The sequence below is a fragment of the Dermacentor albipictus genome, chromosome 5, assembly GCF_038994185.2.
Source record: "Dermacentor albipictus isolate Rhodes 1998 colony chromosome 5, USDA_Dalb.pri_finalv2, whole genome shotgun sequence".
NCBI lineage: Eukaryota > Metazoa > Arthropoda > Arachnida > Ixodida > Ixodidae > Dermacentor > Dermacentor albipictus.
In genome coordinates, this window is record NC_091825.1 from 27179479 (window position 1) to 27204461 (window position 24983).

General features: G+C 46.1%; 1 protein-coding gene across 3 annotated transcripts in view; it reads left to right on the forward strand.

The window, feature by feature from the left end:
• The first annotated feature begins 13377 nt into the window (after positions 1-13377).
• Positions 13378-24983, forward strand: part of LOC135898223 (uncharacterized) — a 311361-nt gene continuing 299755 nt past the window's right edge. The window contains exon 1 of one of the 3 annotated variants that reach the window (XM_070539516.1): positions 13378-13498. The gene's annotated coding sequence lies outside the window, so the exon portion shown is untranslated. Of the gene's footprint in view, positions 13499-14271; positions 14392-24983 lie in introns of those variants that run through there. The other 2 variants (XM_070539515.1, XM_070539517.1) reach the window with 2 other exon arrangements.

Below are 24983 nucleotides of genomic sequence, written 5' to 3' on the forward strand. Positions count from 1 at the left end.
TGCATGCCCAGAAAGAACGACTTTGTTCTTCAACTCAGGGCAGGGAAGTATTGGCGAGGTTAGGCTTTCCCCTGAGACCCCAGTGTTGCGGAGAGGAAACGGCACAGATAGACCGCAATGTTCGATCGCACATCGTGGTGGCCCCAATTCCCAAAAAACATGCACCCCAAGTACCATCCCGGACGACGCAGAGCAAGGGTAAAGACCCTTCACAAACGTTTCGGCATGGGACCGGGGGTGTATTATACGGATGCTAGTCGAGCCAGCTCAGACACTTTCAGCGTAGTTTCTACATGCAACAACAACATAACAACGGCATCCTTCAAAACCGCCTCGGCATGCGTGGCAGAGGCTGCAGCCATCGCCTTGGCCATTCAGGACGCCGAGCGCCAAACCAATTCGGCTGTCATATTATCCGATTCACAAGCGGCTTGCCGCCTGTTTTTGCAAGGAACGGCACCCAAATCAGTAATCAAAATTTTAGGCACTCAACTGGAGGGGCACCACACTATCGTCTGGTGTCCGGCACACGAGCGACTGGCAGGAAACGCTAGGGCAGACCGTATTGCTCGAGGTTTGAACGTCCGAGCAACGGCATGGCCTAGCGATGACCTTCCACCGAATTCTCGTGACATCCTCCTACAGCAAAGGCAGGAGCGGAGACGTTTTGGACATCCTCACTCCGATTTAAACAGCCAACAGGAGAGGGACTGGCGTCGTATTCAGACGAATACATACCCCAACCTGCACCACCTACACAGAATACACCCCACGAGGTTCACTGACGAGTGCCCGTGGTGCACAGACACACCCACACTAAAACACATCACATGGGACTTAGAACGACAGAAAGCTGAGCTAGTTGGTAAGGATTCATTATGCAAACTAGAAGTGAGGCGTGCAGACAGGACACAAGAGTAGAGAAGTGGACAACACGAACGCCGTTTTTTTGATGGGACGACACGATTACGACTAAACCACGACATGCTTCTAGCGCGGAACATACATATCGCAATTAAGGAAGCTAACGAAGCAGGATTGTGCAGATAATTAGGGGAACAAGGAAAAGGGCTCAGAGTACTAGAGCTCAGCTTTCTGTCGTTCTAAGCTTCATTTCTAGTACTCTGAGCCCTTTTCCTTGTTCCCCTAATTATCTGCACAATCCTGCTTCGTTAGCTTCCTTAATTGCGATATGTATGTTCCGCGCTAGAAGCATGTCGTGGTTTAGTCGTAATCGTGTCGTCCCATCAAAAAAAACGGCGTTCGTGTTGTCCACTTCTCTACTCTTGTGTCCTGTCTGCACGCCTCACTTCTAGTTTGCATAATGAATCACATGGGAGTGTCCCAGGAGGCCTCCGCACATAGACAGTCCCATATTACACGAACATCCACTAATGAGGAATAGGCAGTGGGAGGCATGGCTTGCGGACGAGGGTCGGGAGAGCCAGTTGGCTCTTCTGGACCAAGCCCAGCGAGCCGCTCGTGCCAGTGGGGCCCTGGAATAGGGGCTCCAACCATCGTGCCTTGTTTTATTTATATTAATAAAGTTTTACTCTCTCTCTCTCTCTCGTGATGCACCCACCTCGCCTGTCACTCAAACCGCGAGAGCTTCCCACGTCAGAGTTACGTGTATGCAATAAAGATGCAATAATATGTCGAACAAAACTATTATTATCATTATTTTTTTTCAGGATCACCAGACACTTTTCCTCTTCGAGAAAAACATAATTTGTTTGGCCACCGTTCACTCTGATGCTCGCTACTCGGAGCTGCCGGGGAGAATGTTTCTTTTTTTTTTGCATGGCTGTATTATACTGTAGAGCCCTTTGGACACAAATACGACTTCGCTCTTTCAACTATTACTCTTTTAGCGGTGTTTTTAGCTTCCTGTTGCACGCCACCGCGATGTTCGACCAGCCACCGCAAGCTAAGAAAGGGGAAGCGGACTATGTATACAGACACAGGCACCACCATCCTCATCTCGTTGCCGACTTTCGGTGCGCTAGCTCGGCCCTACCGATATATTCTCCACTTCAGTATGTGTCAGCCCATTAGATATGAAAAGCTTGTCACCATAGGGAATTTTCTATTCGCTTTGAAAGCAAAGTAACCTCCTACACACGCGGAGATCGTCTGGCTGGGCGGTTCAAACAACGCTGCGGGTAACCCCCGAGTGGTTGCGCAAGTTTGATGTCGGTATACGGGAAGAACAATAGATTAAAATAGCTTTACGTTATAAAGCCCCATATTTAAGGCAAAAGGGAGTGTGTATGACCGTTGTTTTTCATCGGACACTCCATCGCGTCCCAGCGGACTAGGTCAATTGAAATGGAAAAACCGACGTCTTGGTTCATGGCATGGTGACCGATAGACGAAGTGGTCCACTTCTGCAAGTGAGTTTATGCATGTCTCCACGCACATATTGAGACCTACTTGAAACGAAGCATTCGTGGAGTGTTTGTGTGCTATAAAAGTAAAAGTGCTGCGTAAAATGGGCTTTATTTTCATCCTGCATGCGCGACGTGTAGTTTTAGGCAATGTTTATGCACCAGAGTGGTGGTAACTTCATTACCATGCATTATGCTTACACACCACACTCTTCACGAACTATGTCACAACGCAAGCAGACGTTCAAGCGAATGCATGTGCACTGCGAGACATCGACCTCGCAGTGGGCTACGATTGGTGTTTGTCGATGGAATAATCGTGAGCAGCGGTATGTCCACAGAAATGTACGGTGCGAAAGACAATATCTCGCCATTAACCGCGTGTTTAATTTTTGCATTTGTGTCATGTTAAAACTGGCGGGCTCCCACGTGTTCCCGCATGTGCCACACGCGCGTTGCAATGGCCTCGATGAGCTAGGTGGCACCAAATGGCAACGCCGCCAGTTTATCAGTGCGCGATAACCGTGGCTGAAAGTAGCAAACTAGATCGTCTTTCGTTACCTCTTATGCATCAGTATACGTTTGGCATCTCTAAGCAGAGACACGAATCATTCACGGGGCCCAATGCGCATGTTCTACCTTTCTTTTTTGTCTAACCTACCAGCGAATGACACCGCGCCCGGTGAAGATGCGTAAGAAAGATCGTCTCGAGATTTATCACAAGTTCTGCTCGTTGACTACTCAGAAGCATTAATGTCGTCACCTGCTCGAACTACAATAACATCTAAAGGAGCGAAATGTGAACTGCAGGCTGCTGTCTTCGCTACCAAATAGGGTTCGTATTCACAAAAAGTTCTTATGCTAGGATAGTTCGCAAGAGAAAATTACTGCCAACTCTGATTCTGGGTATCTCATTAGCGATACGTATGGGCAGCGGCAAAAAAAAAAATTACGGAAACTACCTTTATGGTTCGACAATAGAAGTTTTGAATGGTAATTTACGTAATAGATAATATGAATCAGCCGTAGAATAGTTTTTGGTTGGTAACAACTTTATTTATAGTGCTGTAGAGCTTTCGCCGACGGCGCCATAAGTCTCCGACGAGGGGACCTCGAGCTGTTGCTTCACCGCCGCCTCGCGGGCTTGCTGCCCAGAGTTTGAGGCCCAAGCTGAGGCTCCGTAAGGCGGAAGCGTTCCGGAGTTATCACCGTGCGGGTTTTCGTTACAGTCCCAGAGCATGTTAGTTAAAGTGTCAGTGTGGCAGACCTCGCATATATTTGTCGGGTATGTACCTTGGTAGAGCCTGTGGTATTGTGCCGGGTTAGGGCACGTGAGCGTCTGCAGCTGTCTGAGGGCCGCCGCCTGCGCCCTGTCCAGCTTGTCGCTGGGCGGAGGGAAGGTTCGGCGAGCCAAGCAGAGGGTCTTGGTAATTTCGTTGTAAGTCGTCAAGCAGTTTTTCGTGCTGTCGCATGGACGACGATGACCGGCACGGTTTGCGAGCTCGTGCGACTTGGCGTGTGCCATCTCATTTCGGCTGCGATGTGTCTCCGTTACTTCGCCCATGTGCGCCGGGAATCACTGGATTCTCGTTTGAAAATCTACCTCCCGCTGGACTTGTCCATTGCTCAGGACTCGGATTGCTCTCGGTTAAATATATCCTTTGGAGAAGTTTCCGACCGCTTGTCGCAGAGAACCGTCGTGCACGTCGAATCCGCGAGGGCCTTCGCCGCTTCCTCCGCTTCTTCTGCGCTCTCGCACGCTACACTTGCTGATATGCGAGTTTTGACTCTCCAATCGATGACCGCAACCGCGAATCGCGAGCGATCTGCGTATTCAGCGGCGTCAACGAACCGTGTCCCCGTTTCGTCTCTGAGGGTGTGTAGGAGAGCTCTGGCCCTGGCCACACTTCTTCGCCGGTTGTGTTCCGGTGCACGTTCCATGGAATCGGGTCGACTCTTAGCGTTTCGCTGATCGCGTCCGGAATGGCGACTTTCTGGCTTTGTTGTGCGTGGTAACAGATGCAGAGACTTTCCATGATCTGGCGTCCCGCTCTCGTGCCCGCTAATGTTTCTAGTTGTGAAGTGCGCTGCCCCTTGGTGATTTTGGCTGAGCGTGTTGTGATGCCCGAGCTGGAGCGAGTGGTGCGTGCTGGTGGACTCGGGTAGACCCAGTGCTATCTTGTACGCCCTGCGGATGTGGACGTTGACCTTGGCTTCTTCTCCCTTGTAACAGTTGTGGGATGCCGTGACGTAGGCAATATGGCACATGACGAAAGAGTGTATGAGTCGTGTCAAACTCGCCTCCCTCATTATATTTTTTTCTGCTAGTGACCTTCTTGAGGATTCTCATGGCGTTAGCCGTCTTTGCTTTAATTTAGTAATTGTTCTGCCGTTGACACCGTTGGTCTCGATTATCATGCCGAGGAGCCTATTTCTATGCACTATCGGGATGGTTTCGCCATTTCTCGTGCGTGTCTGATCTCTTCGTATTCTCCCCTGGTCGTCGCCGTATTCCTACCATACCCGGGCGGTCTGCCCCTCTGCGTTGGGCGGTAGAGTAGGAGTTCCGACTTTTTCGGTGAACATCGTAACCCCGTATGCACGAGGTATTCCTCTATTGTGTCGAGTGCTAATTGCAGTGCCGTTTCGATGTGACCGTCGCTGCCTTCGTGCACCCAGATGGTAATGTCGTCGACGTATGCGGTGTGGCGGACGTCTTTGAGTTCTTGCAGTTTTTTTGCAAGCCCGATCATGAGCAGGTTGAAGAGCGTCGGCGAGATGATGGAGCCCTGCGGAGTGCTGGTGCTTCCCAGCATTTGTTTTTTTAGCTGGAGGTCCCCTGTCATTAAAACAGCTCCACTATCTTTCAAGAAATGTTTTACGTAGTTGCACATGCGTACACCGATGTTTTGCCGCGATATATCATGTTAAATCGCCGAGTGCGCGATTCTATTGAACGCGCTCTCGAGGTCGAGGCCGAGAATTTCTCGGTTGCCTCTCGTCTTGCCGTCGAGCACCTGGTGTTTCAGTTATATCCTTGCGTCTTGCGTGAACAGGTGTGGGCGGAATCCTATGATGGATGGTGGGTGTGCCTCTTTCTGCTGTAATCGGGCTTGCCAGCGCCTGAGCAATGCGTTCTCCAAGGTCTTGCCAACGCCCGACGCTAGCGACATGGGGCGAAGGTTATCGAGGCTCGGCACTTTTCTGGATTTTGGGATTAGTATTGTTCTCGCAGCTTTTCGCTGTTGCGGGAGGCTACCGCACTGCCAGCAATCATTGATGAATGCCGTCAACTGTTCCACGGATCGGTCGTCGAGATTCTTCAGGGTGCAATTCGATACCCCATTGTGGCCAGGCGCCGATCTGCTGTGGAGGGTGTGTAGCGCAGTCCTGATTTCTTCTGCGCTAAAGTCCTTATCCAATTCTGCGTTTGGATCCTCCTCATATAGACCGTGTTGTGCGGTCGACGTGTGCGGCAGGTACTTCGTCACTGCATCTTCACCGTGCTTCTCTTGCTCCCTGCGTAACAGACGTGCGACGCAATTCCTCAGGTGGGACTTAGCCTTTGTTTCATCCAACAGGTACCTGAGCGGGTTCCACGATTTCCCGTTGTGTAGTTGGCCGTCGACGGCATTGCATAACTCGTCCCATTGCTGGCGTTTGAGCGTTCGGCAGTGTTCCTCGATGTTGCGGCTGATCTCCGCTATTTTCTTCCTGAGTCTCTGATTGAGTACCAGTCCCTTCAACCTTGCCAGGACAGAAGTTCTTCGTCTGGATGGGATGCGCCAGGTGGCTGTCCATCTTGAAAGTTTCGATGGTCTTGGTTGACGCTTTGGCGTCCGCGACAAGCGCGCGGGTCCAGGCTTCGATGTCCATGATCGTATCTCCTGGAGACTGTTGTTGGTCCCGCTTTTTTCTAAAATCTTCCGAATCGGTCCTTTTGAATTTTTGCTTACTGTCCTGCGCCTTGTCTGGCGTCGGAACGTGTATTTAGACGATCATGTGGCCGATCCCCAGGTCAGTCGACGTGTTTTTCCTCGTGGTGGCCGTCGCCCCGGCATTTCGGAAGAACGGTAGTGGGTAGTGGGTACGGTTCAGTAGTGGGCACGGCGAAAGCGCTGGGCGCAGGTCACTCACCATGCGCTTCGTTGTCGTCTTACAGGCGTTGTTTCTGTCGACAGACAGCGCCCTGCTCCCTGCCTCTGGTTAGCCGGTACCCGTGTGTGCAGCTATAGACGCCGACGCTCTGGGCAATGAAATCTGCGGAGTCATCGAGGATGCCCCGCCCCTTACTTTAACCCGTGGCCTTGTGACGTCACCAGCTAGTTACCCTATAAAGACTGCACCGTTCCCGATGAACTTCAGTGGGCACGGCGAAAGCGCTGCGCGCAGGTCACTCACCATGCGTTTCGTTGTCGTCTTACAGGTTAGTTGCAGTTTCTTGAGAAGTGATAACAGATTCCTGGTTGTCGTGCCGTGCCCACACGCTTGCGTACGCATTGCGTACGACTGTTTCTGTGTTTGCAAACGGTTAATATGTGGCGATGTAGAGGAAAATCCTGGACCTACGGTAGAGGAGATGTTAGCAATGCTTCTCGAAGGTCAGAAGTCGATTAAAGCTGACATATCCCACTTGAAAGACCGCCTGGAGACTATGGAAAAATTGATATATAGCTTTGGTTCCCGTTGGACAAGACTAGAAGACGAAGTAAAAGAATTAAAAAAAACAAGACTTCGCTGAACGAAGGTATTGGCTTAGCGGAAATAGAAAAGATGTTTCACATGCAGCAGGAAAAATTAGTTGACTTAGAGGATAGAAGCCGCCGGTCAAACCTGATTGTATTCGGCGTTCCTGATACACTTGCAGAATCGGAAGCAACCCTGCGGACTACCATTATAAAATAACTATTTCAAGATAAAATGTGCGTCACTTGCTTGTCGGTCGTCCGTATTCACAGGCTTGGCCGGCCAAAGCGCAATCGTCCGATTATTCTTTATTTCCAAGATTACAGGGAAAAGCAAGCGGTCTGGAACAACGTAAAAAACTAAAAGGAACGCAAATTTCTATTCAAAATGACTACTGGGCAGACACATTCAGGAGGCGTAAGCTACTTTGGGCCAGTGCCAAGACTGATAAGGAAACGGGAAAGAAGGTGTCTCTAGTACATGACAGCCTTTGGGTTGACGACTGCCCTTACACATGGGACGATGGCTCCCATTCACGCAAAGCAGTACCCAAACCCAGAAGTGTTTGCCGAAACCTTCCAGTGGTTGCGCCTAGCTAGCGACTACAGCCTTGCCAGCTACGCTTGCTTTCTCTGAATTCTCGAAGTGTTGCAAATAAATTAGATAAACTTGAAGATTTGTTGCTGCTGTACGATCCACATGTCTGCGTCATAACAGAAACTTGGCTGAATGAGTTTATTCGAGACGATGAAGTTGTTTCGCCGGCCTATCAGCTGTACAGACGGGATAGAGGCTCACGTGGTGGCGGCGTAGCTGTCATTGCTCGAAAAGGTGTCAACGTACAAGTACTTGACCAGATTGTTAAGCACGAAAGCCTGTTTTTGAGAGTCGAGTTCTTTGATATTGTGTTTATTCTTGTCGCTGTTTATCGCCCTCCCGATACTGATGACTTGTATTTGACCCAATTGTACGATCACGCGCTACAATTTCAGGTAAAAAGTATCATAATAACCGGTGATTTTGATTTGCCTTTCATTAATTGGCAAGAGCTTCATTATGGTTGCTCCACCCCGGGAGACGCCATATTGGACATTATGCTTTCCCTTAACCTCGAGCAAGTCGTGAAAGTAAACACAAGAGGAAATGCAGTCCTAGATCTTTTATTTATCAGTGACATTTTCGGCGGAGGCGCTCTGCTAGTTGAGGAGGGTATTTCAGATTACAAATTAATTTTCTACTCGTGGATTAAAGACACTGATAGGCAAAAAAATGCTTCTGTTATAAAAGTTATCAAGGATTTTGCTCGGGTGGATGATGTGGCCATAATAGACTGTTTGGATACTCATCTATGCGGTCCTATAAGTAATATAGAGGCAGCATGGAAGCGCATTTGTAGTGTTATTCACCACTGTATCGAAAACTTTGTGCCACTAAAAGCGCTCCGTCAGCGTAGATTAAATCCATGGATCACCAGAGAAATAATTCAGAGTAAAAGAAAATCCGAGTAGAAACAGAATCCGAGCAGTTCAGACACCTTAAAGATGGTTTGTTATGGAAAGTTAGGCAAGCTAGGAATATTTTTTTTCAACAACAGCCTTGCGGAGTTCATTAAAAACGATCCGTCTAAGTTCTGTCGCTACTTAGGGAACACAAAAGTCGAAGTGTCCAAATTGAATGTCGATGGTGTCATTCAGACCGATCCTTCCAGCATAGCGGAGACCTTTAACGAGTACTTTCAAAGTGTATTTTCTGAGTATGAAGAATATGAGCCACAAACCATTGCATCGGACCTCCCGCAGGGCATTCGGGTAACGCGTGAAGGGGTTTTGGCATTGATTTTAAATGTTGATACGCGTAAAGCTACTGGGCCGGACGGTGTCCCGAACCTATTTTTGAGGCGATGTGCCGAACAAATTTCTTGGTACCTAACAGAGCTCTTTAAATTTCCACTAGAAATGGGCAAAATACCTGATGATTGGCGTCTGGCCCGAGTCGTTCCCATACACAAAAAGTGTAGCCGTCGTCTGCCTTCTAACTACCGCCCTGTCTCAATGACCAGTCAATGCTGTAAGATGTTAGAGCATGTGATTGCTAAGCACATACAAGGCTTCCTCTCCGAAAATAAAGTTTTATCGGTTCATCAGCACGGGTTCAGAAAGGGTATGTCAACAGTTACACAGCTGGTATCGACATTGCATAATTTGTTTAGTGTTCTTGACATGACTGGCCAAGTAGATGTATTGTTTATGGACTTTTGCAAGGCATTTGACAAGGTACCGCATAATAAATTATTGTTTAAGTTGGAGATCATTAGACTTCCACTCTTTGTTGTTAGGTGGATTTCCGCGTACCTTGATCATAGGCAAAAGTTTGTAGAAGTGCAGGATTTTTCTTCCAGTGTGCTGCCAGTTACCTCGGGGGCTCCACAGGGGAGTGTGTTAGGGCCATTGTTGTTCATAATTTATATAAATGATTTAACGAAGGTAATACCAAAGGATGTCTCAATCAGATTATCTGCTGATGATTGTGTGGTTTTTAAAACAATTTCGAATGCAAATGACCACGCCTCTTTACAAGCAGCTGTTCTGGCAATTCACGACTGGTGTGAGAATTGGGGCATGGAACTGAATAGGAAAAAAACTGTTCTTCTACGTGTAACAAGGAAAAAATGTCCGAGTACCTTCACTTACCACATTAACGGCAGTATTATAAAGGAGGTTGATAAATACAAGTACTTGGGAGTAACTCTTACCAGTAATCTTTCATGGGGTGTGCACATTTCAGACAACTGTGCGTCAGCTTTTCAAAAGCTATGTTTTCTTAAGAGAAAACTTAGAAAGGCTCCTGTAAGTGTTCGGCTTCTAGCTTATAACGCGTGTGTTAGGTCGAAGTTAGAGTACGCGTCTGCGCTGTGGGACCCACATGTTAAGAAGGATATAATTAAACTTGAAGGTATTCAAAGAAAGGCTGTACGGTTTATATTCGGAAAATATAGAAGGATGGATTCACGATTGTCTCTGATGAAACGTAATAACGTTAATACTTTGGAGATACGTAGAAAAATAAACAGACTTTTGTTACTTCACAATTTTCTGACCGGAACAATGCCCTATCTGAATCAAGTTATGTTCAACCTGCTGCTACTAGGAAAACAAGGCACACCGCAGAACATTCACTGAGACCTATTTTTGCGAAAACTAATTTCTACAAATACAGTTTTTTCCCTAGAACAGTGAAAGAGTGGAATGAGTTGACGCCAAGTGTTACCAAGGCCGAAGAATTTTCGGCAGAACTGGAACGTTTCTTTTGTGAGCATAGATGTTTGCAGTTGTATAAATGTAGGTATTTGCTGCTGGTTTAGTTCTGTTCTGTCTGTTTTTTGTTTTTTGTTTTGTTGAAAACTGCTTCATTATGTTAGCGCTGTTGCTTTTGCCCCATTTGCTGTTTGGAATTTATTGCTGTTATTCACTGTTTGTCATTCTGAAAATGCCCCTCCTGCTAGGGACAAAGAATTGGCCTGCAGTATGATTAAATAAAAAATAAAAAAACTCGTGTCCCTGGTGGTGGAGTTGCCGATTCTCGTCGGGTGCGCCGGATCCGTAAGCAAGGTGAAGTCGAGTTCCTGCGGGTGTTGCCCGAGTTCGCCTCCCTTGGCCCTTGGCTGTATCCGTCACCACACGCCGTGTCTTCTGCGTTGAAATCACTCCCTGAAATCAGCTTCCGGGACCCGGCAATCTTGATCGTCTTCTGAAACAGCGCCCGCAAGCGTTGGTCGTATTTCGACGTGTTGCTGTATACGTTCAGTATGAATATGCTTTATTTCCTCTGCTTGGTGGGTATCAGTTCGACGAGAGCATATGACATCGGGATGCCGCTTAGTTCGCGGTTATCGAATGTGAGACTCTTCCTAACGAGCGTGTATACACACCTCCCCTCGATTTTGCTGCCCTGCGTTTGGTAGCCTGTTAAAGTAGCCGCGTTGGTGAGTATTTCTTGAAGTGATATTACGCCCTGTTTACGTGTTGCGTGCTTGATGTGTTGCTGTAGAAGCGCCTTTTTGCATAGAATAGATTCAAGAAAATTTTTCAGTTGCGTCTTCATGCTGCGGTCTCTTGATATTTCTGAACCACTGATACGCAGTGCAATCAGTGAGATTTAGTCCGCTTGCGCCTGTACTAAACCGCAAGGACTTTCTGATATTTGTAGATTCGAGTGTGTTTGGCTTCATAGAAACGAGAACAACTGCTCTAATGCATACGTTCGTAGTGCAATTCGAATTAGTGTAATAGTGTGCATCAATGCAATCAGCTTATTTTTGTGAATCACGACAGTCACACATACGATTGAGCCATAATCGTGCTCGTCGGAACCACCACCATTTTGTGAGCTGCAGAATATTATTTGCAGTATAGATTCGCAATTATTTACTTTTATTTCATTTCATACATACTGCCAATCTGTAACTGTAACGGCGAGATTAGTGGGGAGTGCGTGCAGATAACAAACAATATTAAATGAAGTGCGAGTACAGGTGCAACAGGAAAAGGCATCATACAGCATAAGTTATTACAGCGTATATATTCTAATAAAGTGCACTAGGACCGATAACAAGCAAAGTAAAAACAAAAGGGTGTTTACAAAAAGAGTGGCTTGCTGAATCTAATATTTGAACATAATACGAAGCGAGCTGCATGCTGCAACGACCATAGTAAGATGCATACAAACGTAATACGGCACTTTACGAACACAATTTAATAAAGTGCGCACGACAATTTCCGAGCGACAGTTGATCTCTGCGAGATACGTAAGTTGCTTTTGTTTTATGACTTGACAATGACAAGTCAAGGCAATGACTTGACTTTAATGACAATTATTACAACTAATTACGCATGGAGGGACACTATTCCATTCAATAATTGCATGAGGTGAAAATTGAATCCTCGAAGCAGTCAGATTCCAGTCGGTATTTGCGCAGAGTTTGAGGATGTTTGCGGCGTGTGTGTCCAGTTTCCGATTTTTAATATAGGTATATGGAACTGTCAATGTTAAGCTGGATGTGGAAGAATTGAAACAAAATTTTTTGCAGTGCGAATTTAGCGCGGGGACGTAATGTGAAGATTCTAGCTTTGCCAGTGATTGCTGAAGGGTTATAGATAAACGGTAATTATTTAATACGAACCTAACTGCTTTTATTTCAAGGCCTTTTAGTTTAATACATATATACATATATTAGCAAATGGCAAGAAAACGACGTTGTTGTATTAAAGTATTGGCCTGATAAAGGTGCTATAGAGTAGGAACTTTCTTTTAAGTGGTGTTCAATTGAGTCCACTTTTAAGAAATAGGTCTTTTTAGCGCTGATGACGTTACATGGTTTATTCGTAACTACAATCTGAGGCCATTCGATATGATTATTTCTAAAATCTTGTACTCTTTAAAAGGAGTTTGTTGGGTGTCATCGACAGTGCAGGAAAAGTTATATACATTATTTTTCCTCGTTATTCTTAGTAATGCGAATTCAACTATATTAAATGTCATCTGCCAATAGGTGTACTATCCCGGTAGTCACTTTGGAGCATTATAGAGGACGACGTGTCACTGGGACCATTTAGTTCTTTTTATGTGATGCAATCGGCAGCAAAGAGCCGCATATTTGTCTTGATAGATGAGGATGGGGCAATAATAAATATAAGGAATGAAATGGAGGCCCGGACACTAGTCTCAGGTACACCTGATGTAACTCCAGTTATTTCTGACTTTTGGTCTTTCATTTCTACGAAAACGCTCCGATTGTTTCGGTAGCACGAATGCAGTTAGTAATCGTCCTTTTACCCCATACTGATTCGATCTTTATAATTAGGTTTTGACGCAAAACACAATGAAATGCTTTGGACAAGTCATGTAAATGAAAGCAATGTACTTTGAATCTCTGCCACTGGGGATATGCCGTGTACTAATTCAGTTATTTGCATGACGGTTCACAGACCTTTGCGGAAACCATGCTGAATTTCCACAGAATTGGAAATTCCTTAGCGTACGTAACGTTATTTATGTACTTAAATCTAACAATTAGCTCTCCAGAAAACTTGCTGCCACCTAGATTATGTTGCTTTGCTTCGTTTAGAGACTGTAGTGAGCCCCTGGCACCATCGATCATCGATAGAACAATGGCCGCGCGTGAAGAATTTAGGGCCACAAACACTAGGCGGAGACATGAGCAGAATCAACAGGTTCTGTGAATATTTATGGGGCCGCTGGCTGACACTTGATTTTCTGGATCCTTCTGCTGCGCACTTTCCGACTGCGCTCACCGGCAGCCAGACGTCTACGTTCTTCCGTCCGACGATCTGCGGCTCGTCGTTGTAGCTTGCGTGTCCTCTTGAAGGAAACAGGTACGCCCAAAGGAACAACTTTTGGGATCATAGGTAGTGTGCTTTTTTAAGATAACTAGCTAAATGGTTAGGAATAATGTGCTCACATAGTTTATGCCCGTTGCTTGTTAGTGAAATCGGATGAAACCTTTGAAACGTTGGTTTTATTATCTCCTTTGTGAATTGCGATTACCTTAGCCATTTTCCATTAGTGCGGAGAGGAACACGTTGTGAGTTATTTGCTGAATATTAGGAATAAATATTTGACTGCCAATTCAACATATTGATTCAGGTATTCACTTCGTATGTTGTCGGGTCTAGGTTATTGATAGTCTAATTTTAACAGCAGTATAAGTATTTCAACCTCTTTAATGGGGAAGGAATCTATACAGTTGATATTTTCGACATGCCGCGTGAATACGCCATCATTTGCGAAACAATTTTTAAAGTATGTATTAAACAATTTTGCTCTCGCTCTGTGGTCCGTGGGCGAGATTGCGTGGTCCTTCTGGCGTCTACAGCTTAAATAATAGATATTGGGTTTTGGCTGTTTTTATTTTTCATTCCACAGAATTGGAAATTCCTTAGCGTACATAACATTATTTATGTACTTAAATCTAACAATTAGCTCTCCAGAAAACTTGCTGCCACCTGGATTATGTTGCGTTGCTTCATTTAGAGACTGCAGTGAGCCCCTGGCACCATCGATCATCGATAGAACAATGGCCGCGCGTGAAGAATTTAGGGCCACAAACACTAGGCGGAGACATGAGCAGAATCAACGGGTTCTGTGAATATTTATGGGGCCGCTGGCTGACAGTTGATTTTCTGGATCCTTTCGCTGCGCACTTTCCGACTGCGCTCACCGGCAGCCAGACGTCTACGTTCTTCCGTCCGACGATCTGCGGCTCGTCGTTGTAGCTTGCGTGTCCTCTTGAAGGAAACAGGTACGCCCAAAGGAACAACTTTTGGGATCATAGCTTTTTTGTTATCGTACATGCATAGACTGTTTCGGCAACGGATTAACTGTAAGGGCGAGATGTGATGAGGGCGACTCTGATCATTGGCACAAACGATAGAAGTAAGCATGCATGTGGGAAGTATTAACACATGAGGTAATATCAAAGGCATGAGAGCAAAACTTAAGGTGTTTTAGAGTCGCAGCTCGTTTTTCGTAGATATGTTACCAAACTACGACGACTAAAACGCTTTAAATTCACGGTTATAACCGTTGAATCATAAGCAAGATAATCAGGCATTCAACAAAAATGTACTTCTATTGCAGTGTATGCTTTTTAGAAAGTGATATCTCTCATCAGTCATGATTTCAGGAGTTCTTTCTAAAGTGGAAATAGCTGGTCAAGGTTGAGGCAATGTTTCAACATGATTGCAGCATATGTGCGGTTTTAGGTCAACATTGACTGTTTTCTGAAATTACATGTCGCTTTGAGGCGGCATGATTTCATAAAGAACGAAGACTCTGCGAAACAATTATATATTTGGGAGTATCTAGACCTATGGTTTGTGACGTGCACTTTTCGAGTTCGACGTTGAAGAGATACCCTTGGCAGTAGGAGGAGCTGGCGTAGAGCGATATGCGAAGGAGGAGAAGGACCGGAGAACCGCCCACAGGTGACGTGTGACCGAGGAGCACATAGCGTTGTGGTTGGTGCTAATTCCAGTGGCCCCTGATTTCAGAGGGTCAGAGAGCGCAAACAATTGTAGTGCGGTTGGCAGTGGACTGTACAATACCTGCTACGGATTGTGACCGCCAGTGAAGTCAACGTAAAGTGATCCGGCCGTGGAGAAACAGACGTCCGGGTTTCCATCAGTTAGCACGAGTTAAAAAAAAAATATGTTACATGACGCCTGGGTACATTCAGCCGCTATAAAATATGGTACCACAATATTGCTCTCTCGTGGCGGTGGTTTAGGCGGCGTTGCAGGAGAAATTTCGATGTCACGCAGGGCGGCGGAAAAGCGACGAGGAACAAATAACAGATAAGAAAAGAATTCGGGAGAAGCTCGGGAACGACAGCGTGCCTGCAGTGACAGGCATGGGATGGAAGAACTGAAAGAAAGGGCCGTTTATTCACATGTTTGGCGCATCGAATATAGGGAAGATGACAAATAAGGCGAAAAATGAAAGGAATTAGGGAAAATGTGGAAAAAGTGGATAGAATCAGCCCAGGGGTACTCCTAGGTAACCATTAAGTGAGGAGGAAGCTCATGACGATATCAGTAGATAGGTATCGCATGACATTAGGCCATAAGGCGTAAATTTATTTATTCATACACAAAGCAACTACACCTCCCTCTCCCCTCAAAGAACAGGAGAAACATGCTGCAACATTTAGAACCCTGTTACATCAGCCCGACGCGCTACCCATTTGACCACGGACTACCCAGAGATCCTGGTAGGCGGTGAAACAGTTTTACATAAACAAGCAAGCATAGACACGAACACAGATACGTAGCCCCAGGAAAGGACGTTAAATACGCCAAGAATGGCAAGTTCATTATTACATGAGGGAAGGTGAAATGATGACAGAGAGAACATGCAGCATCGAGAACTTCAGCAGATAAGCGGGAAAAGCGCGGCACAGTTAGAAAACACGAGGCGTCGTCCGGAGCAAAAGCAGCATATATGTAGTCGCTCGTCTGGACTTGTTTACGTAAATGCCTTCAAGACAGGTCTGACAATTTCATCTTTACGAAGGCTTTAGCGACCAACAACTTTCAGTACACTACGGTTAGGTGCAGTTATGGCGCGTGCTGCTGGTGTAAAGTGGACGTTCTCCATTTATGACACGAATAATGATGTTGGTAAACAAGTCGACTGCCACTGTTGCTCAAGCTATATGTTTGCAAAAAACACTCACCAAAGAAAATGTAACAAGAAAATCGCAACAGTTCGATGCTAAGTTGTGCGATGAAGGCGTTCCCATTACGATATAACCGATATGACGCCACTTCTTGGCGGCGCCACATCATAGTATCACTGATGGAACAATGACAGTGGAAGAACGATTTAAAGCAGACGCATAGCTTTCAAACATGTCATAAAAACTAGGTGGAGACCTGACCAGGTGCAAAGAGTTCGCGCATATTTATATCATTCCAGACCAAGACTTGATTGTCTGGATCCTTCTCTCATCACCCTTTGTAACTCTGCACGAGGAAGGCACGAGGCAGGCACCTCCCGTCTCTCGGACACTGTATATCGCGTCTCCGTAGCTTTCCGCGCTAACTTTTTTCCTTGCTATTTTACGGTATTCTTTAGCCAATAAGTTGCGAATATAAAAAGTAATGTAGTAGTTCGTAGAACAGTGCGTTTCTCGCAGGATGTCACGCACCGCCTTGGGCGTTAGAATACATGTGTAAATCACCAGCTTATTAGCCACATACTCGAAAACGAATAATTTTAAACAATCATTTGAGAAAAGCGCTCTTATTGCAAGACTGAACCTATGGTGACGTTAAACACATTCTTCACATTCATCTCCTCAAAACATGTCTTCACATTCCAATAATACATGCTCCATCGTTCCCCTAGCTTTACTGCAGCAAGGACATGCTTCTCCTTCCTTCTTATATCTCGCTTTATAGATGCGTGTTCTAAGACATCCTGATCTCGCTTCGAAAAGTAATGAGCTTCCCTTTGAGTTATCATAACTTGCTTCTTTCCTGATTTCGTTTTTTCCTTTTAAGAAGTTACTCATGGCAAGTCTCCTTTCCTTTGCCGCCACCAATGAGATTATTTCAGCCTCTCTGATTTTCCGCTTGACATTATTTGTTCCTGTGTTACTGACCCTACAGGCCGCATACTTCCTGGTAACCTTCCTAGTTCTTTTCCCACACTGCGAATCAATGTTTTTTTCTGTTCGGATGCCTCAACAGACTCCCAGCCGATTTAATTTTTTCCATATTCCACAGTCGTTCTTCATAATTAATTTTGCTGTGAGCTTCCCTCTCTTCAAAACTAGTCCAGCCCATTCACCCTGAACAGCTTCATTTGTAGTCTTTCCATGAGCGCCCAGTGCGAGGCGTCCTACTGACCTTTGGTTCCCATCGAGTCCTGCTTACACCCCAGATTTCAAGCAAACAAACTCATTTCCAAAAGTAAGTCATGGAACCGTTACACCTTTCCACATACAACGGAGCACCTCGTACCTATTGTATCCCCATAGCCCTCTCTACTTGACTATGACTGCATTTCTCTTCCCCTTTACTGCTATTGTCTTTTTTCCTTTGTTTCCATATATCTATTGCCTGCCTTTATCCATATACCAAGGTATTTATATTCTTTTACCCGAGGCATTTCCTGGCCTTGTATTGCAAATGTCTGTTCACTGTTTTCAGTGAATACCATAACACCTGACTTTAAAACACTAAATTTCAAACCAAATTCTCGCCTTGCTCTCCTCACATATTAGCCACATGACGCAAATCAATTTGCTTGTTAGCTGCCATTACGATGTCGTCCGCATAGAATAAACCTGGAAGCTGCTGATCTACTACTGCACCCGCCTGTTTGTGTGAGAGATTAAACCCGATATTACTTCTTTCCAGCGCCCTCTCATCCCTCACCATGTACATCGAAACACCAGTGGGGATAAAGGGCACCCCTGCCTTAGGCAATTGTTATGAGCTTTCTCCTCGCTCATCATCCCTTTCCATTCAACGCAAACGATATTTTCTAGGTAAATCTCTCTCGAAAGCTGTAGACAATCGTCACCTAAGCCTTGCCCTTGGTAAATATCCCACAATATGTTGCGGTCTACGCTGTCGTTGCACGCTACTGTAATGTCTAAAAATGCCACATATAACAGTCTGCTTTCTATTCTTGATATTTCAATGCACTGAGTAAGAACAAATAAGTTGTCCTCCAAAGGCCGACCTATTCTGAGGCCATTCTGAAGTTCTCTCAAAATGACAATATTCTGTGCCCGTGCTTGCAGCTGTAATTTGATTGTCAGCATTGCTTGCCTGTATATTACCTATGTAATGGTCAATGGTCTGTACGAGTGAATTCTTTCTCCCCTTTATATTTATAAACTTTCTGGTATTCGTCAATCTTTCAAAGTTTTTTTCCACTGCTTTCACCAGAGCTCCCTTCCTTTTTGTCCTAGCTCATTATTCAGCGTAACGGGAACCTCGTCTAGCCCTGTGGCTGTGCTCAGGAAGTCTCTCTTCGGTTGACTTCCAGTTGAAATTTGTCAGCACCAGCTCCTTTTCCATGTGGTTCTTTGTCGTGATCTTTTTTTCTTCAGATATCACCTCGTCATTGTCTTGGAAAGTTTTGGCTGTTATTTTTCGGATCTAATTTATTGCCGCTTCCCCTTCCAATTTGTTTCCATCTTATTCTAAGGTATGTTGTATTGCTGTTGACTTCCCGCCTAATATTCTTATGTGGTGCCAGAATATTATAGGTGAGGCCTTCTTTCTCTCACGTATTTCTGACAACCAACCTTCACTTTCGCCTTCTATCTATTTTTTGCACAAGTATTAGAACCATATACTTTTTGTCCCCGCACATTTCCCATTTACTGACTACTTCTTCCTGCAGCAACTGCGCCGTCTTTGGCGGCCTGTGCTCTCGTGATACTTTCTGTCATTCAGGGATCACTTCTCGTATCTCCCTGTTCCTCTAGCTTTTAAGTTTTTTTACCCTTTACGACGAACGTGTTATTTCTCTTTTCGTATTTCTGACATAATTACACTTAGAAGCTCACTATATTCCCGCTCTTTACTTGGCCATTTGCCAGGTTCTTCCTCGAGTCTAGTGACTATATTCGTTATTTGTTCAGCATTCAAATTTGGACTGTTCATTTTCCACTGTTTGCTCTCTTTCCCAACTACATATTCCATGTTCAAAATGATGCGTTTATGGTCACTCCCTATGCTGCCATACCCTTTCTGTTCAATGACCATTTATCTGAACTTATCATGAATTGCTGCTCTCATCAGACAGTAATCAATGGTCGATTGCAGGTTTCCAACTTGCCACGCGAGCTGCCCTTCACATTTAGGCCTTATAATCTCTATAACAAGGTTATGTTGCTCACAAAGTTCTAGCATTGACTTCCCGTTGTTGTCGGTATAGCCATCTAAATCCTGTGTGTCGGCATTCAGGTAACCTAATAGGATAATTGCGACATTATTCCCGAAACCTTTAATATCAGCCGCTATGCATGCCACTAACTCTTTAGCTTTCCCTGTGCAAATATTTCCAGTCCACAAATACGTAACGCCCAGCCAAGTTTTTTCCCCACTCATTGTACCTGATAACCAAAGATGCTCTTGAAATTTTGAATTTACTCTTTCCTATTTGGCTCCCTGATGGATAAGCATTCCGACTCCCCCTCGATTTCTTTCCGACTTAGTTCTGCTGCACCACTCCCAGAAATAATTCTATATCACAGGCGGCTCTTTCCAGTCTCTAAGGTGCGATTCTGTAACCGCATACACCCCTATTTGTTCTCTATTTAACTGCTCCTCAATCTCTGCCCACTTTTCCTTTCTTTTCCCGCCCTGCATGCTTATGTAGCCTATTGCATGACGAGCTCTCTTTCTTGCGTTCCTCCTTCTGCTATTATTGACAGTGATGATATTCTGAGGTTCCCTTAGGGGACTTCCTCCATTACTACCTGCTCTGGCCGCCTGAGCGCCCGTGCTCCCCCTAAAACGTGACAGCGCGACCAGCATGTCGTCAGCCCATTTCTCGTTCAAGCGTGTATTTGAAGTGGATCGCATCCCGTTCAAAACCACCACACCTTCTCATCTCCCTGTTTACTCCGACAACCTCGAAACCTTTATGTCGACTCAGTTTCCATATCGCTTCATTAGCAGCCACTACGGCTCTTTGTACGTGACTCACATACGGGCACCTCCGGTACGGTGCACACCACGATCTGCACCTGAGGGGATAGTTCGCGCAAGTCGTCCACCCCCTTCGCGAAGCGCTGGGCTAGTCCAGCCCCTTTCTTGTTTAGGATCTCGTTTAGCCCACCTGCTACTATGACAAGGTTGCGCACGTGGGCATTTGCTAAAAGCACCATGACAGAGCCCAGTGTCCGCCCTGGAAATGTCCCTACAGCCACACGTTTAGCGCATTTCGCCCTCTCCACAATTGCTTGTGAGCACCTAGCAAGGTTTGAGTAACCGGCAATAATCACCATTTCACTCTCTCCTACCTCACCCTGATTCCCTTTGTTCGTATCCACGTGATTCGGGCTCGACAAGGGGCACTGACCCAGCGCTCCTGCTTATTGTGTGTGGTGGCCTCAAGGTAGGTGGCGCTCTTTCTAGCTACCTCCTCTCCACGTTGCACGCGTTCCATGTGCTTTGCTGACATTCCCTCTCCTGTCACGCAGGGGGACTGCGTTCTATTATCACGACCATTCTCATCCCCAATGGCGTCCCTGTTCAGCTTCTCCTCAGCAGCTTGAAGTCTTTATTGCACTACCTTCCGTGCATTTTTAATTAGTTTCGTGAGCGTTGCTCGTTGTTGTTTATCAACTGCGAATCATGTCGCGCAGAGTCAGATGTCGCCCTCCCTTCCGTTGTTCTTTCGCGCGCTGGCCCGCTTGCTCGACATGCCACTCTCTCTCTTACCCTTCTCCCGTCCCCCAGCGTAGGGTAGCCAACCAGACTACTGATTGGTTAACATCCATGTCTTCCTGTATTCTCTCTCTCTCCCGTCTCAAACAAGAGCAGTGAACTGGGAGTTTCCGTTGTGCATTTCGCAGGTCTTTCACTTCACCTTTTTATTGTGGACGCTGTCAGTGCCGCATCATTGTAGTTAGATGATCGGCACGTCTGAGCAGGCGCGATCACACTAAGTTATGCGCCCAAGCGTGCCAAGCCCATACCGTTGAATCCCATGAATATTAAAGCGAACTGCTTACCGTAGTCGGCTGTCTTTATGGTTGATAAGAGGTCAGTGGGCGGTCGTAAGTTCTGCTGATGAGCAAGAAACACATTCGTTAGTTTTGTTGCTCTCTCGCCAACGATATTTTGCTCGCTTTCTCTCGTTCTTTCGTTCGCTCGCTCGTTCGGGCTATTCGCTTGTACTGACATCATCGGCGGTGGTTTTGCACATTGTTTTTGTATAGATTGTGCTCACGGTAGAATTATCAGCAACACTTTCTGCAGAGCACTGCTCTTTGTATTTTCCTGCGTATGCTTCAGTAGCTACGTGTGATGGCAAGTGGTTCCATTCGACGATAGTGCATTGTATGAATGAATTTGCAAAACGCTGCAAGTGACTTATCGGTCATTTCACAATTGCACCGGTGGTAATGACAAAAAAAAATACTGCAGGGGACTGGAAGAAATCGGCAGAAACAATTGAATAATGAGAAAGTTAATGAACAAGTGAAAGTTATTGATCTAGAGGATGTGCTATCATAATCAGCAAAAACGCTCGCGTGGTCTACTGGCTGGTAGCGCTCCTCCGAAGTCGGTGTGGAGCCGTTATCTGCATCACAAAGAGCGGCTTCAACGTTACTGCATTCACGCACCATTTCCTCGTGGCCTATTGCGCTATCAACTTCATTCGCAATCACTCGTTTCTTCTGGCGTGAGGTCAACACCAAAAAAGGCTTTTAAACCGAAGCTTTCTTTGCCTCTCCCTTCGACTTTCCCACTGCGGCTGCTGTGGGCTGCTCTCGCGCACACCTCGTCGAGGGGTGGTTCAGAGCGTGTGTATAGATGACAGCGCGAGTAAGAGAGAAAAGGTGACGGGAGAAACTCGTTTTCACCCCACCACGTGTAACAATGTGCACAATGTCCTCTGGAGCTCCCTGGCCGTCGCCACATTAGCTGCTTGAGAGCCGTAATTTTCTGTGACCCCCCTCAGAAGCGTTACACAAATTGCAGCGTTTACCGTTCTACTAAAGTGCGAGGCCAGAGGGGACGCAGATAGAACTGTAGAGAGGAGAAGAACGAGAGGGAGAAGAGGCAGTTTCAAAATACCAGAGGGGTGAGGTGACGTCAGAAGCAGTTGCGCGGAAACAGTATAAGCTTAAGTTCAAGATACGGTACAGTACGTACAGCTATTTCTGAAAAATAATCCTCACGCAAATATCTCCGGCGGCCAACTTAGGCAGGGCGTGCAGAAGCAAGGAACACCTTGACAGAAGTCCTTGACAGAAGTCTACGGAACACCTTAGACTTCTGTCAAGCAAAGGACCAGGCAGGATTCCGTCAAGGCTACTCAACAATAGATCATATTCACACTATCAATCAGATGATAGAGAAATGTGCGGAATATAACCAACCCTTATATATAGCTTTCATTGATTACGAGAAAGCGTTTGACTCTGTCGAAACCTCAGCAGTCATGGAGGCATTAGGGAATCAGGGTGTAGACGAACCGTGTGTAAAAATACTGAAAGATATCTATAGCGGCTTCACAGCCTCTGTAGTCCTCCATAAAGAAAGCAACAAAATCCCAATAAAGAAAGGCGTCAGACAGGGAGATACGATCTCTCCAATGCTATTCACCGCGTGTTTACAGGAGGTATTCAGATACCTGGATTGGGAAGAATTGGGGATAAATGTTAATGGAGAATACCTTAGTAACTTGCGATTCGCTGATGATATTGCCTTGCTTAGTTACTCAGGGGACCAATTGCAATGCATGCGCACTGACCTGGAGAGGCAAAGCAGAAGAGTGGGTTTAAAAATTAATCTGCAGAAAACTAAAGTAATGTTAACAGCCTCGAAAGAGAACAACAATTTACGATAGGCAGCGAGGCACTGGAAGTAGAAAGGGAATACATCTACTTAGGGCAGGTAGTGACGGCAGATCCGGATCATGAGACAGAAATAATCAGAAGAATAAGAATGGGCTGGGGTGCGTTTGGCAGGCATTCTCAGATCATGAACAGCAGGTTGCCATTATCCCTCAAGAGGAAAGTGTATAATAGCTGCGTGTTACCAGTACTCACCTACGGGGCAGAAACCTGGAGGCTTACGAAAAGGGTTCTACTCAAATTGAGGACGACGCAACGAGCTATGGAAAGAAGAATGATAGGTGTAACGTTAAGGGATAAGAAAAGAGCAGATTGGGTGAGGGAACAAACGCGAGTTAATGACATCTTAGTTGAAATCAAGAAAAAGAAATGGGCGTGGGCAGGACATGTAATGAGGAGGGAGGATAACCGATGGTTATTAAGGGTTACGGACTGGATCCCAAGGGAAGGGAAGGGAAGCGTAGCAGGGGGCGGCAGAAAGTTAGGTGGGCGGATGATATTAAGAAGCTTGCAGGGACGGCATGGCCGTCCCTGCAAACGCCCGATCAGTTTCACCTCACGCGATTCGCCTAGGTAGGCCGTGCCGACGGATGTGGCTGACGACGTGGGCGCGGCATAGGCCAGTCGCGTGAGGCGAAACTGATCGCGTGTTTTGAACAACGATGTCCGATCGCGTCCCTGGTACCCGCGAAAATTCGCTTCAGACGATCGTAAACCTTTCAAGACCACTTCTAGAGCAGGTTTTTGATAACGTCCTAAAAACGTTTAGAAATTGGTTACGAATAGTTTTAGCAAAGGGATTACTTGTGTCTTTCCCAATCCTATTTCTAGACCAGCTTTTCGAATACGTCTTGCAAACCTGTTCTAGATCGTCTCAAGAGAGTAATTAAGCTGGACATTAGCTGACATATACGACGTTTTCCCACGGAATTTCTCTCATTCGTGTCTTCTTTAACCCGTTTTTATCGTCTTGGATAAACGCTACGATAACGTTACGTATTTCTCTTGTGCTACCTGGGCGCTGATCAAAAAATCTTCGTGCGACGTTCTGCTGCCGTATCCGCTCACCCGCTGACCTGTAAACCCGCTCTGTTATAACACTCCAATGACCCGTTCTTGCGGCGAACGTCAGCGGCGGCAGCGTAACCATGACAACGTCACAAGAGCGAAGGATTGAAGAGAAAAGTGTAGTACCACCTGGTGCCGCACACGACATGTTCTACGACGATCGCTGCGAGATGGCGCCAGAGTTGAGCGCGTTGTCTGTTCCCTTTAAATTTCTTCGGTCACTGGTTTTCGTCGACCCAATAAATGTTCCATAAACGTCAACGACGCACGACGCGCCTGCATTTAGCAGAAGTTTCTCGAACGTTATGGATAGTTCCATCCGTTGGCTGTTGTCGGCAAAGCTGTGTAATCTGATTGTATGCGCGACGCGACATAAGTACTTTTTTGGAAGCCATGTGGTAACCACCGTTTACTGAGGAAAGTTTGACGAGTCATGTACAAAAGCCGAGCACTTGACCCGCAAATCAGATTTTGGAAGTTTTAAACTCTGTTCACCGCTATTGTTGTGCTTGAATGTTACGTTCTTTGCAATGCTTCTCGCCGTTTGCAGCACCTCCCTCCGCTTGCAACGTGCCGCACGAAACAGATTGGCTGCGCCAGCGAACAAATCGAAAAATGAAAACACGTATAAGTACCGAGCAGTGCACATAGGGCGCTACAGCGTTCTCGTGTTTCACCTCGATACCGCCGACACCGGCCGCTAGAGAGAT